Below are 19519 nucleotides of genomic sequence, written 5' to 3'. Positions count from 1 at the left end.
CTGCTGCTGCATGTGTATGAGTTTTGTGGTTTTCTTAACCTTTCAAACTGTGCATCTACCATTATGAGATATTACTATGTGTTGTTATTCCCTTTCTATACCTTAGCTCAGAGACTCTTCCTATGCAAAGTGCTGCCCACATCCTGTCACTGAGCACCATCTCAGGTGGCCCCATCAAAAACCTTGAACTCTAGACTACTAAAATGTAAAAATGTCTCTGTAATTAAAAACCTGCAGGTACCAGAGGACACTTACAAATACATGAAGGTGAAAATTGAACTCAAATACGCAAATAAAACATGCTCCAGCTTTGAACCTGAGTTACCGAACTGGCTATAAGCAAAACATAAATGAATGCAAAGAGATGAAAATAAGAGACAAGACACATGAAAACCACAAATATGTCAAAATGTTAAAAAAAAGAAAATTGACCAACAGGAGACACATCATAAGCATAAATGTACAAAATATGAATTGAAATAGAAACCAATAATTCATTCTGGGGGTCATTTAAACACCACCACAGGGACCCATTAGGCCATAACTCAGCCATGACAATTTCAATATTGAATACAAATAGATGATGCCAAAAAATAATGATAAAAAATTATAATGTAATGATAGTAGTTAAAACTGGTATGACATGCAGTTTACCAGAAAGATGTTTAGGTGGTTGGATGAGTCAACCAAGTGCATGAGACTGCAGTCTGAGTCCAGTTTGAAACAACAGTTGCCGTATTGTAACAAGTTATGTGACGTATATTCTGTGATGATCAGTGAATTTAAGCAAAACCACAACATTTTGGCAACATCTAACCATTTTTACGTAGGGCTGAAACCGGATGTTTATGTGTTTGTGGTGTGGGCACTACAATCAACCAAGAGCTCAAGTGGGGGCAGAACATCAGCTCGGGTCGACGGTTCATCTTTCTAAAGGACAACGACCCTAAGCAAACAGCCAAGATAACAAAGTAGCGGCTACAGGAACAACTCTGTGAATGTCCCTTAGTGGCTCAGCAAGAGCCCAGACTTGAATCTTATTGAATGTCTCTGGGGAGAACTGAAAAATGGCTATGCACCAACGCTCCCCATCCAACCTGATGGAGCTTGAGAAGTGCTGCAAAGAAGAATGGTGCAAACATTGGTGTGTCAAGCTTGTAGCATCCTACTCAAAGTGACTTGTGGCTGTAATTGGTGCTAAAGGTACAAAACAAACGAACTATTAAGCAAAGTTGGTGAAAACTTCTGTAGAAGTGATTTTTGTTTGGAAATGTATTTAAAATAAAAAACAAAAATTTTAAAACATTACATTAATTTATTGAATCAGGGGTGGATGTGATTGCCAGGTAAGTGCGGGTAATCGGTTGGGTCCAGTAAATAACCTCACTTTGTCCTCTAACACTAACCCCCTTTGAGAGGCGAGAATGGTTTTCTATTATAAAATCACTTTTTGGCACAGAGGTCATTTTTAGTGCATGACAACTTTTGGATTTACATACCAAGTACCTTAACATTATGTCATTCATTGGGAAAACTTGTGTAAATGTGCAAATTGGATATTTACGTTTTACAGCAATTTTCATTTTCTTGCATCACTCACATACCATGTGCCCTTTCTCTCAATGCCCAAACTCCCTCTGTCTGCAAATCCTCTCAAGCCTGCGTTTGGCTTCAGTCATTTTCATAAGGCTGGAATTCAGGTGGTTCTTTTCTACAGTCAGGGAGAACAGTTCTTTCTTACTGTCCTGGAAATGCTCAGTTATGTTGGCTTTGATAGTGGAGAGTTCTGCTGCTGCATAATGCACTGAGTTATGATCTGAAATAAAGAATGTCTGGGTTTAACTTCCTTGTTCTGAATTAAACACACTGCATTTATGACAAAACGCCACCAGTAAGATACCGCAGAAACCATGACACTTTCACTGGCTACATCTGTACACGTAAGTGGGTTTGCTGAGTGACCACTCAGAATTGACTAATCAAGTTTTCAAATTTATGTAGGATTCATGAACTCTTTGATGAGCTACTTGGAAAGTGCTCGTGAGCTACAGGTAGCTCGCGTGTTTAAGACCCTTAGTCTACATGTCGGGTTTCAAAGCATCCATTGGTCCCACATCTTCTGTATGTGACCCTTCCCACTGGGGTTACTTGTATAGTAGTACTCCAGTAGTTCCCTATTCTCATATTTTCACTGAGCAGCCCCAGACAGCAGCTCTATATAACCTCCTCTCTGAGCTCCTGGGACCTGAACAGAAAAAGACCAGTAAACACAGTCAATGATGTGACAGTAAGAGCAGATGATCATGTATAATTAAACACAGCTCAGTCTGCCACCCTGTGTCCTACCAAACATACAGTCAATGATTCATTAGTAATAACAGATGATAACAGAATCATTCTTCACTCTGTGTGTCAGCATCAATTCTGATTGAACATTCTCACCTGTCTGATTTGTTGAAGATCTCGAGTGAACAGTTGTCATATTAAATGTTGACATATATTTTCTCCATTAATAGTTTAATAAAGCTCTGCAGCTTTCACTGCAGTTCATGTTAGTTATGAAAGTTGCTTTTACTCTTTGAAGAAGCTGAGCTTCACAGGAAGTGACAAGTTGTGAGCAGAAGGTTTCCATACCAAGCAACATTATTTGAGACACACAACACTACATCTAGAACTGAATTGGGTAGTTTTCTGTCTCTGATGACAAGCAGTCACTGTTAACAAACAAATAAATAACTCAAATCCATCATTCTGAGTCTATAACCGCTATCATAGGGTGACAGCTGGGATAGGGTCAATTAAGCACATGGAAAATGTGCAAACTCCACAAAGAAAGGCAACAGCCAGCTGGAGACATGACACAACCATCTGACTAACAATGTATATAGTGGACATTTTGGTCCTCGCTTGTTAACTTGTAAGGTCAAAGAGTCATTTTTGCTTTGATTAGTGAACTGAGAAGCATTTAGGACGTCACTCGGTAACTCGTGGCGTAAATGTCTTCTTTTAGTAATAAGTGGATGTTTTTGAACTAACTGGAATTGTGTGCAGTGGAGAAGTGTGTGAAAATACATTTTTGCTTAATGTTACAGGAATTTCTTGCATTTGCTGAGTAAGATAGTTTAGATATTACAATGACTTTTTATTTGTCACAGGCTGCTGCCATGTTTTCTGCAAATGAGTGACTGGTTTTGGTGTCAGATCAGCTGGAGCACTTCTCTGCAGCCTCTCAGCTCAACACTGACTATGCATGAAATAACGAATGATGAATTAAAAAACGAGTTACAAACTAATTTTCACTATAATATTTTTGGCAGCTGTAGCTTAGGAAAGTTCATGTTGTGTGCTAACATGTTGTCTCTAAAACTGCCTGAACATGCAATCAGCTTCAGGACGATGCTATTTTTGGCTTTAGCAGTTCAACCCCCTTTACCACTGCTGACACTGGGGAGTGTGGCAGGGTAAAAGAGAGATAATCACCATGGAGTGATGCCTTCTTGTTGTTAAATCATCTGCCCACAGCTGAATAAATTAGAAACTAACACAAGCGTTCTGTTAGTTCTGTACGAGTCTAAATAAGCCTCTTTATCTTTCACACATTTCACGCTGTGTATGTGTTTGTCTCTTTTCTCTATTTTCACACTGTACTGTTTCCTCCTCCATTGTGTCGGTGTCATGATTCTGACTTTCTGTTTTGAGAATGCAGCTTGTTTTTATGACTTTTTATGATCTGTTAGTTGATTTGCATCTTACTGCTGTTGCTGTGTTATCTGTTTGTTCATTGCCAGTCATTTGCACCTCAGGCTCATTGTATAAACTACCTGATCTCTGCTGTGTGTTTTTTACAGCCCTAGTTCTTGGTCTTGATTGTCTTGTATTTTCGTCTGTGGCAGTGAATTCTATTGGCTGATGAGTTGCGTGTAGGAAGGAGGAAGCCAGTGCAGGCTCCTCAGGACACAGCAGCTGTTGTGCCGCACATTAATTAAAGAACTGGCTCTAAAGTTGCCCCACAATGGTGGTTTAAGTAGCTTGATACAAAACAGGTGCTGTGCTCTACTTGTTTCAGCTTGTGTAAATCTACCGTAATTAGCAGAAGTTAGCTTAGCGTTACTCAGCCTACCTGTTGTCTGCAAGGAATGCTAACCGTGGCTAGCGTCTCCAGACATAACTATTAAAGTTCCTATAATGTTAAATAAATATGTTTCACAGCCACTGCCTGTACATGGCAACAAATCCAAACGAGCAAAATTAAACATTAAAAATTTATGTTCAGAAACACATGGCAAATACATGTTAAGGCTAACTTAGATAATGCTGTCAAAGGCAGATTGGTGGGGAAAGACCAGCTGGGTGCAGCCGTCTTTACTCTGACCAGATGAGGACTGAAATGCACAGTTTGGAAGTTTGGCAGAATTCGTCAGCATTGTGGAGATGATTTATTTTGAATTCAAAGTAATAGTCTCTGGAGCAGAATTTAACTAAAGTGTGTCTGTTGTAGGTGCATCATTCCAGTTTCCTGCCAGTGAACCTGCTGCTAACAGCTAAACTGAAGTGAATTCTGTAAACCACAGTGTAGATATTGTTACGTATGTCTGAGGCTTCACAACTTTTAAAAACTCAAAGATGAGTCTTGTGATACTCACATAACTGCCCACTTCTCTGTCAGATGTGACAGTGATTACAACTACAATGTTTCTGTAACACTAAGCCAAACTGTTTCTCCATTTGTTTGATTTGAATCAAACTCAGTCATTGTTAATGAAATGTGTAGTTAGTCAATGTCACGTCAACTCCCTGTATTTTATTGTAATTGCAATTGAACTTTACTCATTCAGTGTGTGTTTATGATGCATCACCACCAGTTAACATAAGCAATTATTATTATTATTATTATTATTATTATTAAATTTTATATATTACAATTATTAAATTAAATCAATAGATAGTTATTTTGGCACCTATGTGTTTATCACTGCATATAGCAACAATGTGACTGACTATGTTAACATAACAGTAAACACGACTAACAATGTAATAGTATCACTTTTATTTTGTTCACCCCGTTGGTGTCAATAAAGCTAAATAACAGAAATCGAAAATCACTGAATCAAAAACTCATAAAGGAGTAAACTCCATCATAAAGGAGGATTTATTGGAGCTGTGTTGGACTGAGTTAGTGTAGCTGATACACTCACAACTGAGTAAGAATGAAATGTAGTGGAGTAAAAAGTGTAATATTTCCCCCTGACATCTACTGAAGTAGTACAAGCACAAGTATTTCAAAATTGTACATGTACTTGTCTTTAAAAATGACTCAGCTAAACACTTACTCTACAACACAATCATCAAAACGCCAAACTAGGGAATGTTTTCTGTAATGTTCATTTTAGTTCTTCAGAACTGAATAATCTGACCAGTGAGGTTGTTCTGGAGGGAACTCGTGAAACCTCATCTTAGAACGACGTCAAATGATTTGCCACCCATGTGCAGATTTAAGACAGAGAGAAGGAAAGAAAAAAGTAAATAGACTGTAAATCTACATAAATTAACAAAGGTGCTTTTATAGAATCAAAATCACACTAAATATGACTGTACCCTTATGACTCATTTAGTAATAGTATTCAAATTGTACTCATTTATCAGTTCAGAGAGGAAGCTGTGAGAAGTTATTTTCTGGTGGCAGAGGTCGGTGTATCTTTCTCTGGTCATCCACTCCTCCTGGTTCATGACCTTGGACCCCTTCCCACATTGTGCTGTGACTGGTTTGGTTTTATATTCACAGACAGTGTGTGTTGTCAGTTTCTAGTGTTTATACAATTTCTTGGGGAGTCTACTGAGTCTTTAGAACCTGCTGACAGCCTTACCACCATGCAAGTCCCACAGACATATTTCTAAGTTGTCCCCAGTGAGTTAGCAGAGGCTGATCTGATCCCACATCAGGGTGATGTTTTCTCATCCAATCCTTGCACACACTGGACCAGTGTTTCAGTTGCTGTAAGAGAAAATGCTTTATTTCAGCTAAAATGCAAATGGTTACTGTCAGACTAATCAATGCAGTAATGCACATGTAAAAAGGAAACCGAAAAGCCTTAAATAACTTCAAATGATTTTACTGAAATGGAATCAGGTAAAGCTTTTAACAAACGTTTAAGTTGTAAAATAATAAACTGACGTTGCTGTGATATGTTGTCAGATGGTTTAACAACAAACCTGGCGGCTTTTTTACTGACTGGAAAAAAAAAAAGACCAACAATATGAGCTTTTCAGGTGTGAAGGTGTGTACACTGACAATTTTGTGGGTTTTAGAATGATGGAGCAAATATACAACTGTAGAGCTCAACATTATAGTCAAATTTATTCACTGTTAGATTTCAGCTTCTCTCTCATCTTATACTCTGTTTTTGTGTTTTTAAAATTACCATTATATAATTTTTATGTTAAGAAATGAAAAGTTCAACAATGTCATGTAAACCATATATAATGTGATATAATTCCATGCTGCAGTTTAAATGTGGTTTTGCTTTACAAATAGAAACATATATGCTTTTATTCTAAATCTGTAATTACAATAACATAAAACAGAAGTTGAGAAATTATATTTGTCATGTAAAAAAACTAAAATAATGTGAACTGTGAATTGTTTTAGCTGTGTCAGACCATAACTTAGATCCTGGTTCAGCTGCAGATTTTTCTGTTATGAAAGACAACCAGACCTAGTGTCTCCAGACCAGTGATAAACTGTCAAGTGTGTCTGAACACAGACCAGCTGAATATCAGCCTCACTGAAATAACTAAAGAGCCGGACAGGCTTCACAGTTCATCCAAACACAGTGAGTACGCACAGTGTAAGATGACTATGGTGAACATAAATGTAGATGAGCCCCCAATCTGTACTATAGGTTCTACAAATCTAATCACTTCAAAGGCTCTACAGAAAATATCAAATGTATGTATCTTATGGAATCAGGAACTGAAAATAAAGTAATAGGAATTTCAGGCTTAATGGTTTTCAAGGAACAGTGAGCAGAGCCTAGGAGGAGTGTGTGGCAGAGGAGAGGGTGGATAGGAGTAAGCAAGATGGCATCAGAGCAAGAACCTCATAGGTGTTGATACTGTACGGGAGAATGACAGACAGAGACAGCAGGGCAGCCAGTAACAGCAGACGGGGGAACTGAGATGGGCATGAGAATAAGAGTTTAGAAGGCAGTGAAGTATTTCCTCCGAAGCACAGAATATAATCTAGAATCCAATGACTTTTGGATGAGGATGGGAGGTGCAGGGGAAAAGATCTGGTCAGTTGTCAAACTTGAGACAAAGAATGGTAGGTGTGGGTCATTTCATATTGCTTCTCTTGGTAGCGACTATCTAATCTGTTGCCTGCTACATAGAGTTCTTTCAGGGACTTGGGGCAGGACTGTCATGTACATGCCTCCTTCAGTCAGTGGATGAGACCTCTGTAAAGTGCATCGTACAGAGCTGTGTCATTTCAAGGGCTGTCGGCCGCTACTCTATGAAGTTCAACGAGAGCGTCAACGGCTGGCTGGGAGCCTTTGGACAGGGTGAGAAGGTTGAACATGGCCTCGACCTCTGGGCTAGCAGGGTCAAGCCGCTGTAGCCCAGAGTTGAGCCTGGCCTGTAAGCAAGGCTATGACATAGGGCACTCTGGATTTCTCAAAGGGAAAAGATGAGGGCTGGAGCAAAAAACTGGATCTGGCAATGGGTAGGGATCACCTGACAATACCCCAGTTCTCCCCCATACCATTCAGGTGGAGGGACCTTAGGTTCTCTGGATGGGCTGGAGCTGAAGCTGCTGATAAATAGTGCCATGGTGAGAGGATATAGTGAGCTGCAGAAGTTGCTGAAATGGGGGTTTCAGGGAATATCTGATGGCAGTGAAGGTCTTTCTGTAATTATCCAACACACAGAGATCCAATAGCAGTACAGGGCAGGAAGTGCAGCTCACTGATTTATAGTGAATCCAAACTTACAGCAAGCGGATACAGGAAAGAAACAAAGTAGGTGAACACACCCATTAATATAGAAAACAGATCAACATACACACAGAAAAGACTAATGAAGAATCACTCTGACGAGGCTTAAACAAGGCAGACAAGGTACATAAGATAAACTCACTAACAAACACTAAACTAACACACTCAGACCGCAATAAAGCTGGTTGTCAGGGAATGAATGGGAATAGGTAAAGCCAGGAGACACATTAGCTATAAACACTAACAATTACAGACATTATAAACAGGAATGGATCATTGATGTGGATCAGGTGTGATGACCAGTGCCAGCTGAGGAGCGGAAAACCAAGAGGGGCCAGAGACAGATGGAGGCAGAACAGGGAAGCCTCAGCTGGTGGGGAGGAGAACTGCAGGGACACATACAAACAAAAGTAAATCTGACCAAAGGAACGAAAAACCTAACTCCTGACACGCTCAGTAGTTTAAGAAGCAAGGCCCAAAAAATTTAGAACTACTACCAGTCTAACTCCGTATCACAGAGAAACACCAGGGTAGTTCAGAACGACAATCCAAATATCTTGATCCATATAACTACAATAATACAGTTAAAAATCAATAATACAGAACACAGAGTACATTTTAAACACAGAATCCAAATCCAATTAGAGAGAGCCAGAAGCTGTCATGGCTATGGTTAGGGATGGACCCAAGAGAGGAGACGGTGCCAGGGATGAACTAAAAGGGTTTTATTGACAGAGACTTAAAAGGGCAGCTGGAAATCGCTCCTAACAGGAGTGTACAGAACACAGGTTCAGAACAGCTAAGACTCGTGCAAACTAACCAAAGCATGAAGTGTTTAACTTAATAAAAAATAAGATGACAAAACTAATGTCAAAAATAAGGGATAACATCATAATTTACCAAAATTAGTACTACTAAGGCTCAAGGATAAATAAGACTGGGAAAAGAAAGAATAAAACGATCACACAGGAGAAAACATATGCTACTAAATAAATAGGGCACTGATAAACTGCTAACAGGTAAACACACGTAGTAATGACTAAAGCAAAGGGAGCACAACTTAAAACACACTGGCAGGAAAAGATAACCACAGTAACAGAGTCGGGGAAGCACAGAAACTAACATCGGAACTAAGGGGAGACAGACGCGAACAAACTGAACATTGAGCACTGGCAAACTGAAGAACACACAGGCATATCCCAAACACGAAAAAACCAGGACCAAACCACCAGAGACAACTCGAGGCTAGATCTAGAACACTGAAACAAACAAAAGGCAAACCTCAGACCAAAGTGATAAACAGAGTCCCAATTACAAAGTCTGGAGGGTAAGAGTCAGGTTTCCAAGAGTTCAGAGTGTAGACTAGTGATGACAACAAAGATCTGACCCCAAAGTGAAGGGAAGACTGGGCTTAAAAAGTGAGGGGGACAGGTGCAAACAATAAAGGACAATGAAGGTAAAGCTGGGGAAAAGAACAAGGCACAGGAAGTGGGGAGATGGGGCCACAAAATAAAAGTCCAAGGACAGGAAGTGTGTGGGATCATGACAGAGGCAGAGCTCAGAATCCATAATATCTGTAACAGTCAGGGATTCAGAGGATCAGACAGTCAGGCAAAAACTCACATTACCGAGGTCTTAAGCAGAGAAGGCAGATTAGCAGGCAGATTACAGATTATTATCTGATTCCACTGTTCAGTGGTTATGTGTTAAAGACTGACACAATATTTCCACCAGACATGACTGTGTCTTAATCATTTTGCCAGTCTCATCAGTTCACTTTATTTCGTATATGAACATATACGATATAAGTACTATATCAAGTAATCAGCAAGCTACAAGCAACAGCACCACTCTGCAGGAAGTTACCATGTGTTCTGCAGTCGATACAGATTAAAATACTTAGATAAGAATATTACATAATCATACCCAGGCGTGTGTGTGTGTCTGTGGGTTGCTTGTTTGGGTGGGTTGATTTCCTGTTAACAACTGATGTTATAAATGATGGATAATTAACACACAAACTATATTTTTGATGTGATTTCCGTGAAAATTTCACAAGAACAAGTTTCCTCATTTAGAGGAGCTGATCTTCCATAATTAAGTTGCCATTTACTTTCTTCATGCAGGAGATTAACGTAAATGTTGAACATGACAAGTTTGATGATTTAACATAATCAGACAGGTAATTATATGTTAGACACACGCTGAAAGACTGAATTATCATTATTACTGTTGTATCATATTCACTGGTCTTTTCTCTGTTCAGGTCCTAGGAGCTCAGACAGAAGATTTTATAGAGCTGTTGTTCTTTCTTTAGGCTGCTGAGTGTTTTCCTGCTGGTTCGACTCGGCTTTGGTGTTTACTGGGAGTCTGGTTCACTGTTAGATCTCAACCGTTTTTTCCTCTTATACTGCTTTTGTGTTTTTATATAATATATAATAATATATAATAATAATTATATTCTTTTTATGTTGAGCAATGAAAAAAGTTTAACAATATCTTATGTAAAAGATTGTGATATATTTTGATGATATAAACTGTGTTAAACATATTCGTTTCAGTGATGCACTATTACAGTAATAGCAGTAAGAATTGCGTCTGGTGCCCAAAATATTTGCCTCAAACTGTGCGTGAGCTTCTATGCTGCAATTTAAACATGTGGTTTTGCTTTAAAAATAGAAACGTATATGTTTTTATTCTAACTGAAAACAGAAATTGAGAAAATTATATATGTCATGTAAAATATCAAAATAATGTGAACTTCGTTGTTTTATCTGTTTCAGACCGTAACTTAGATCGAGGTTCAGCTACAGATTTTTCCGTTATGAAAGACAACCTGACCCAGTGTCTCCAGGCCAGTCATAAGAAAATGTCCGATGTGTCTGAAGAGAGAAACCAGCTGAATGTCAGACTCACTCAAATGACTAAAGAGCTGAACAGGCTTCAGAGTAAGTACACACACAGTGTGAGATCACTATGGTGAACATGAAAGTAGATGATGTTGTTGTGTACATGTCTGTGTATATCTCAGGACGTGGATACCTGGATTGGAATTGCTGACAGTGCTGAAGAACAGGTACAATGTGAATGTTTTAGGACACTGAGGTCAATGACAAAGGTAAATGTGAACATTAACTTTTTAATAATTTGTTTTTGCTTTCATACAGAAGAAGGCACCTGGAAATGGGTTGATGGATCTTCACTAACTCTGAGGTTGGACCTTAATCTGTTTTAGCAGCACAAACTGTAGCCTGAACATTAGTTTGAATCATAGATATGAGTTTATTGGACTCAGTTTTCAAAATGAAGTTTCAGATATCTCAAATTCAGCTTTTCCAAGAAGTGAGAGCTTGTTCGACATTTAATTTACTTTATTCAATTACTTGTTGATAATCTGAGTGAAACAAACATTTGATAGAATTGTGGGGAATAAATCTAATTTCTCATTTTAACACAGAATCCTACACAAACAATAGCACAGACCTAAATCCAAACACACTGTCGGTAGTTGACTATTTTCCTCTTTTTAGCTGAATTTATGCTTCATAAAAACACAGATAAAAACAAACATATCTTTGGCCCAAAGTAGCTACAGTTTACTACAGAGGTGGAAGATGTAGAGCATGTTACACAAACTCTGCACGTTTAAAACTACTTCACTACAAGTAGAAGTACAACGTCAAATTCTTTACTCAGTGTATGTATTTTTTATTTGGACTTTTGTTCTTACTTTGCTTTAAGAACATAAGTACAAAGTACTGCATTAAAAAATACATTTCTCTGGACATCAACTAAAATAGGAAACAGCTGGTATTTCAATGTGTTACATGCATCAGCTCATGGAATAAACATGTATTGTAGGTGAAGTAAATGCGCAATGTTTGCTCAGATATATAGAATTTCCACTTGTGTGTGTTTGGTGTAAGAACACACTGATGACCTGGATGGTTAAGAAACACTCATTCATTCTCCAGTCTGTAAAACTATGAAGCACTAGATGAATTGAGCATCATGAGGAGCCACAGTGTTACTGCGTGCGCCTGTCAGACATTAGATCATTTAATATTTGTATGTGATGCTGCAGATAATGTTGTATTTAAGAAGCAAAACTGTTACAAAACAGTCTGACACACGGTAAAAAAGCTTTAAAAAAAAAATGCCAACACTGTGATGTTGAAGGAGACAGAGCTCTGGCTCATTAGTTCACTACTAAGTTGCTTTGAATGTTGTAAATTAAAGTTGAGTTTAGGTGGATTTTCATGTCCTGTTTTCTGCCAGCTAGTAACTACATTTGAGAAATTGACCTAAACTTAGCCTGACAACGGTGGTGGATACATCGGGTTTGGTGAGGAGGACTGTGCACACTTCTACAGTGGCAGTGAAACTAGAAATAACTGGAATGATCTTTCATGTAACAATTCTATGAGCTGGATCTGTGAGAAAAAGGCTCAACAGTAGTGTATATTATGTAAACTTGCTTTTAGAAAGTATGTGAGGATCCACTTGTATCTGTTTCGTACTGATGCTTTTTTTTTTGCAACAGAAAAAAATTCTTTTAAATCTATGCTCAGAATGCACCTATTTAAATTGGCATTCATCCTTCATTTTTGAACATTTCTGTGATGGAAAATCAAGTATTATTAAATCATGATTACATTTAATCCTAAAAAATTTGCCTAATTATAATAGCGACTTGTACTCAGTGTACTTTTGAAGAATGTTTAAAAGATTGTATGTTGTTGTCAAACTTTGTCTCATATACATGTTTTGTCTCGAAGTGTTTGCACAACTGCTCCAAGGTCAGTTACTGTCTAACAGCAGACCATCCCACACTGCAGTGACCCAGAGTCACTTCATGCTCACAGGTGCTTATCAAAGTGCTGGAAAGGGAAAAGGTTCCATAAAAGGAGAAAAGAGCTGGGAGCCAGAGCCTGAGGGTGGAGAATGTTCTGCCCAGCAACAGAAGGTTCTAAAAAGGTTCTAATGTGTGATGTATGAAGTTTAGAACTGCATATGATGAAGAATTGATACTGTCGATGTACTTTTCTCTTGCAAGATAATAAAACTTTAAAAAACGTCCTGGATGTTGAAGCTTCTTTACTGATTACACTTGAGGCGTCTAAGACCAGAAATTGTCATTTTTGCCAAGACAAGTTCATTAGTATTTTCTTCTTTTATAGGTGATGACATTTTGTATTTGTTTGTCTTAAAGTTCACCTTTTTTAAAATATGTCCTCATTAAAAGACACACGTCCTCAGTAAAGACACAAGGACTGTTTATGACCTCTTTATTTAAACAGCTGAGGTGTAGCTGTGTTGGTCAGTGCATATACAACTGAAACATGTTTAACTTTTTAATTTTTAACTTTTGTGATTTTTACTTCTTTGTGTTTTGTGTTTTTTGTATTTTTTGGGTCTTTACGTTATTTTATATCTGTATCTGTTTGAGAATCACTTTAGTGCAGCTTCTCACTGTTTTAAATGTGCTATATAATTTAAAAAGTTCAAAATAAGAAAAGTGACAATTCTATTGCATTTGTAACCAGCTCCTGTGTGTGTGGTTAACAATGTTGTATTTGGCCATTTTATGCAGATTTTAGAGCCATGATACAACGTGCTACATATGAAAAAAGCTATGGACCACATTGGGTTGTCATACAGAGATAGAGCTGCACACACACATCAGATGGTTGCACTTGCTGATGATCGTGAGACATTTCAAACATTCACCACAGACCTGTGCTGATCTGGAGAACATGCAGACTGATAAGAAGGAGCCACTGAAACACTTGCAACAAAGATGTGCAGATTAGATGGAAAAGCTACTGATGATTTTAAACATTTGTTACCAGCTTCTCATGTTTAGTCCTGGGTTACTGTACATTTCCTGTTAATACTGGTGAATTATGTGAACTTCACTTGGCTTATTTAACTGAACTAAGTGCTTCAATCTTCTATTAGTGTAGTTTGCTGTGTCTTCTATGGAGAATTGCCCACTTTCAAAACCACTAGGCCCATCACTTCCTCTTAGTATTTGAAACCAAAGTGTCTTTATCATTTACATGTACTGTGCTGCAAAGTTGACCAGAGCTCTGAGGCAGTTAACAAACCTGTGATCAATGGAGGCAATGTATGTCAATGTTGAACATGACAAGTCTGTTCAATCAAGTCCTTCAACAAATCAGACAGGTAAGAATGTTTAATTAGTTGCTGAGTGGAAATTAAATCGGTTGTAATCATATGTTATTTCTGATCTAAGACTGTGCTGGTATTTTTCTGTTCAGGTCCCAGGAGCTCAGACAGCAGATGTCATGGAGCTGTTGTTCTCTGTCTGGGGCTGCTGAGTGTTTTCCTGTTGGCTGGACTCATCATCCTCGGTGTCCACTGTGAGTTTGTGTTTTATAAGTTAATACCAGAGTCACTTTATGAGTTTCAGAAGTATTGTTATTTAGATGTATAAATTTACTTTAGAATTTCAAAACTTTTATGGCATTTTAAAATGTAAAAATTGAATTATTTTTAGTAAAAAAGACAAAGTACTTAAAAGACAAAGTTCTGCACCAGACAAACAGCAACTTCACCTTCACTTATTCTCTAATATTAGATTAGCATTATGCCTGTAAGCAAATATGTTTTATTACATCAGATTTGTAGCATATGGAACTTAAATTATGGGCATCAGTTCATTGTAAAGATTGGGGGAAAAATAGGAAAGAATCTGATCTGGCTAAATAGTATGTGGTATTACATTATATGAATTCATGTGGTTTCAGATTATAACTCAGCACAATGTGCAGCTGCAGAACTCTCCAGCATCAAAGACAAGCTGACTGAGGTTCTCCAGGACATTAAGAACAAAGTGTCTTCACTGACTGAAGAGAGAGACCAGCTGAATGCCAGACTCAATAAAACAGCAGAGGAACTGAACAAGTGTCAGAGTGAGTGAGTGTGGGCAGTGAGGGACAGGACATTTGATCTTTTAAGGATTTAGACTTGTGAACTGTTCACTATATGTTTAGGATTAAGGACACGTTCACATTCTGTGAGCACATTAAAATGTTAAGATGTGAAGACACTTAAAACTCCTCTGTTTGCATGTTTTACTTCATACCATCTTTCTCTGGCAGTAGATGGAGTTGTGTCTTGATACATTTCTAATATCTATTGTTTTACGTTGCAGAGAAAACTTGTCTTGCAGGATGGATGATGTTCATCTACTCCTGTTATCTCCTGTCCACTGAGTCTGGTTCATGGACAAAAGGCAGAGAGGACTGCAGAAAGAGAGGAGCAGACCTGGTGGTCATTAACAGTGCTGAAGAACAGGTGCAGTGTGTCCAAACAAAGAATGATGAACATGATCAGGAATTTTTACACATCTTTTATTAAAGTGACAACATGTAAGTGATAGTTTTGCACAAAAATGGTTTCTGCAATTCAGATGATGATTTTAATAGTTTCTTCTGCTAATTTCAGATCTAAAATAATCTTCAATCATAATTAAATGAATCTGTACTTTATATTTTTATACATTGTTGATGTTGCAGGCCAATCTCATTGTTATGCCACTATTATAATAAATGTGGATGATATGGACATGAGGAAGAAATATGAGCATGTGATTGCTTTCTGAATCCACTGTATCATGAATGGAAGTGTTTCAGCTTTTTTTTGAGGATATGAATGTGTGTGTGCTGTGTCTTTGTGTCTCACTCCTGCTGGTTACAACTAAAATATAATTGCAGCGATTGTCTTTTGTTTCAAATGAACAGACATTTCTCTCTGCATTCACCAGAATGGGAACTTGGATTGGTTTGAGTGACAGTGATGAAGAGGGGACCTGGAGATGGATCGATGGAACTACACTGACTTTTAAGTAAGACATATGCTTCACTTTGTTTAAATCTAAATACATATGGAAATAATGTGTGTTTGGTTCAATACAACTGAAACATGTGAGTGAAAAGAGACAAACAGATAAAAGAGATTAAATAGAACATAGTAGGCATAAAAGGGAAATAAGACATAAAAGCTTAAGTTAGCATTTGGTTCTGAACACCACTGACTTTTACATAAGACAGAAATGTGCTTCACCTTCTATAAATCCAAATATCTGGACCAACACAACTGAAACAAAGAGGTTTCTAGAAAGAGCTTGTGGTTTTACTGAGGAACAAAAATAACAGAAATTGAAGCCAACAACCTTTTGACACTGTTTGACCTGCACAGTGTCAGTTAGGATTTGGCTCTGAAAACCACTGACTGGAGACTCTCAGAGCTGCTAGAATGACTGCTGACACACCTCCTGTCTGTTTCAGCACTGTTGGCTCTGACTGCACCACTGCTGTCATAACATTTAATAAGTTATCAACATAGAGACCATCAAGAGTCTTTTTATGTCAGATATTCACAATTTCACCATTGTTTTTTTGTTTTGGTCATTCACCTGTTAGGAACTGGAAAAAGGGAGAACCCAATAATGGGGCTAACGGAGAGGACTGTGCAGAAATTGATGTTCAAAAAGGTTATAAGTGGAATGATCTGTCCTGTGAACGGTCTCTGCAATGGATCTGTGAGAAAAACATCTAACACTGGTAAATGTTTTGACATCATAGATATGGAAATATTTTATATAAGACATGAATATGTCCTGTCTCTGTCCACCATCATTTATATTTCATTTACATACAAACATTTTCTGTGTTGAACAAACTGCTAGAAATAGGTTCTTGACATATATACAAACACCATGGACTAATCAGAGAGCAGGCTCCATTTCTGCATGTTTGATTTGCAAGGAACAAGGCTTCATTCTAGATTTCTCTGTAGCCTTGTGCCTGGTGAGTCCACATCTTGGTTGGTTAAGTGAACAGTGCACAGACTGGCTGATGGCTGGTGATGTTTATCTGTTTGTCAACCTATTTTTATCAGTGACATAATGCATTAAAGTTGTCTTGTGAAAATTCTAAGAAAACCAGCAATGTAATGAATAATAATGCAACAAATAAGAATAAATCATTTAAAATAATGAAATATGACTTCTTCTTGTTCATTCTTTTTCATTGTATCACTATAACCTTTTATCACTGTTGAATAATATATGTTGATAAAGTTCATGCTTTCTGGCCTTGTTTCTTAATGGCAGTATATACACACAGTTATGGTATGTTTGTACTGTCAACACAAAGTGTCCAGTTCATTCTAGTCAGTTGTAGACATGGTTACCTAAGTTCCCAGACCACCGTCGGGTATTGACTTACTTAACATTGACATATGTTTGTACTTTGAGTAAAATATAAATATTCTGCTTAGTACTTGAGTAAAACATTTGCTGTGGTACTTGTGCAGACTTTCTAGGCCAATACATGCACTTTTACTTTAGTGGGGCCCTGGTGGAGTATTGGGTTGGGATGCAGAAGGCCGCGGGTTTGAATCCAGCCACCAAGGGCTCATCTGAGATGGTATCTTCCAGCTTCAACTCAACTCAACTCAAAGTCCACAAATTAGTTTAACTTAATTTAACGAATTATGTAAATGACTATTGACACAACGTCATTGTTTGGTTCATCAGCTTTATTCCTCTGTAGTTGCCACAGCTCTGCACATCTCCCTTGTTCTTAAAAATGGGCACCAGTACACTTCTCCAGTCCTCTGCATCCTCTCACTCTCCAAGATCTTGTTAAATAAACTAGTCAGAAACTCTACTGCCACCTCTCCTAGACACTTCCATACCTCCACAGGTATGTAATCAGGACCAACTGCCTTTCCACTCTTCATCCTCTTCAACGTCCTCCTCACTTCACTCTTACTAATCTTTGCTACTTCCTGCTCCACAACAGTCACCTCTTCTACTCTTCATTCCTCTTTCGTTTTCCTCATTCATCAACTCTGAGGACTGTGACAGGAAAGGATGGTAGGGTTTTAGGGAAACCTATAGTCTCTAGGTAGATTTCTTTTGGAGAACGTTAATTTCTTTGCCATATTTACACATAAACTCTCTTCTCTTCACTTGTGCACATATAACCAAAGAAAAGTTGTCTGCGAGTTGTCACAGAAGTTGTCATCGACGTAAACAGTTATGCAAGCAATCCAACCAACATTACCAAAAACCAACATTATTGGACAGATAAAGAGGCCTTATTAATGCTGAACCTGATGAAAGACTAAAACACCCAAAGTGTCTGGATGGTCAAAAGCACCGAAATAGCGATATTTAAAACAAAGTTGTCTGGTTGCATGGCTGAGGGAGGCAGTGAAACAAGTCGGTGTCTATTTTATGAGGTTTTTTTGGAGTCCATGGCCCAGATGTCTGAGAGAGTTGGAACAGTGAGGATGGAGGTCTCTGAAGAATGGGGCAGCAACAGCAGCAGCACTACTATCTGTACTACCACTCTTCCATCTGATGTTTCCAGCTCTTTCACAGAGGACTAGCTGTATTTCAAACCAGTTTTTGGACTGCATGTGTTATTTACTTGTTGTTGTGGATGCGGGTGCCGTCTATGTACATAATAATATGAGGAATAAAACATTGGTCCTGAGATCACTTCATGTGCTGTCACCTCAATTGAAACACTGATGACATCCCAGATCATTGTCACTATGCCTTTGCAAAACATGTACACAAATTTGTTTCACTGTAGACTTGGGCGACTGTGGCGCAGGAAGGTAGAGCGGTTGTCCACCAATCTCACAGTTGTTGGTTCAATCTCCGGTCACATGTCGAAGTGTCCTTGAGCAAGACACTGAACCCCAACTTAGTTGCTCCCGGTGAGTGTTGGCCTGCTGCATAGCAGCTCCCCCATTGGTGTATGAATGTGTGTGTGATTGTGAGTGTGAATGGGTAAATAAGAAGCAGTGTAAAATGCTTTGAGTGCCAATAGGTAGAAAAGCGCTATATAAGTGCAGAACATTTACCATTTTGCACACACCAAACTCTTTGGCAATAAGTTGATATTGTCGTCAAATTCAGAGTTAGAACGGACTGTGGCGTCATCGGGTTTCATAAAATATTTCATCTTGCCACACAGCTTCATAAGTGCTCTTCAGGACATCAGGGTCTCTCTCCACTCACTGTCTGTAAGACAACTCTCTCCCATCAGTCTTTACTTCAGACACACATCCAGCTAACATTAAACAAAGCTAGAGATAAATGCAGATGAATGAATGTGCGTCATTATAAAGCTCTGAGTGGTCAGGCTCCATCATATATAGAAGACCTCATAGTACCATATCATCAAAGTAGACCACTTTGATCTCAGAATGCAGGCCTACTTGTGATTCACAGAATTTCCAAAAGTTTACATATACAAGTTAAAAAGTAGTTGTCCTAAAATTGCTCCCTAAGTTATTTCAGAGGGTTTTGATATGTTTTTACTAGTTTCAACAAAAGTAAGATGAAAATCAATTAAAAACAGTTCCAGATATCCCATGTTCCCTCAGTCTATTTGAAAAAATCATGTGTTTTAAAAATCCTCTTTCATATTTGATAATGAATTCAAAATAACAGCATAGATTTTGGTTCAATTGTCTAA

This window comes from Channa argus, chromosome 9 (genome assembly GCF_033026475.1).
Source record: "Channa argus isolate prfri chromosome 9, Channa argus male v1.0, whole genome shotgun sequence".
NCBI classification, from domain to species: Eukaryota; Metazoa; Chordata; class Actinopteri; order Anabantiformes; family Channidae; genus Channa; species Channa argus.
Note: the sequence above shows the minus strand (reverse complement) of the source record.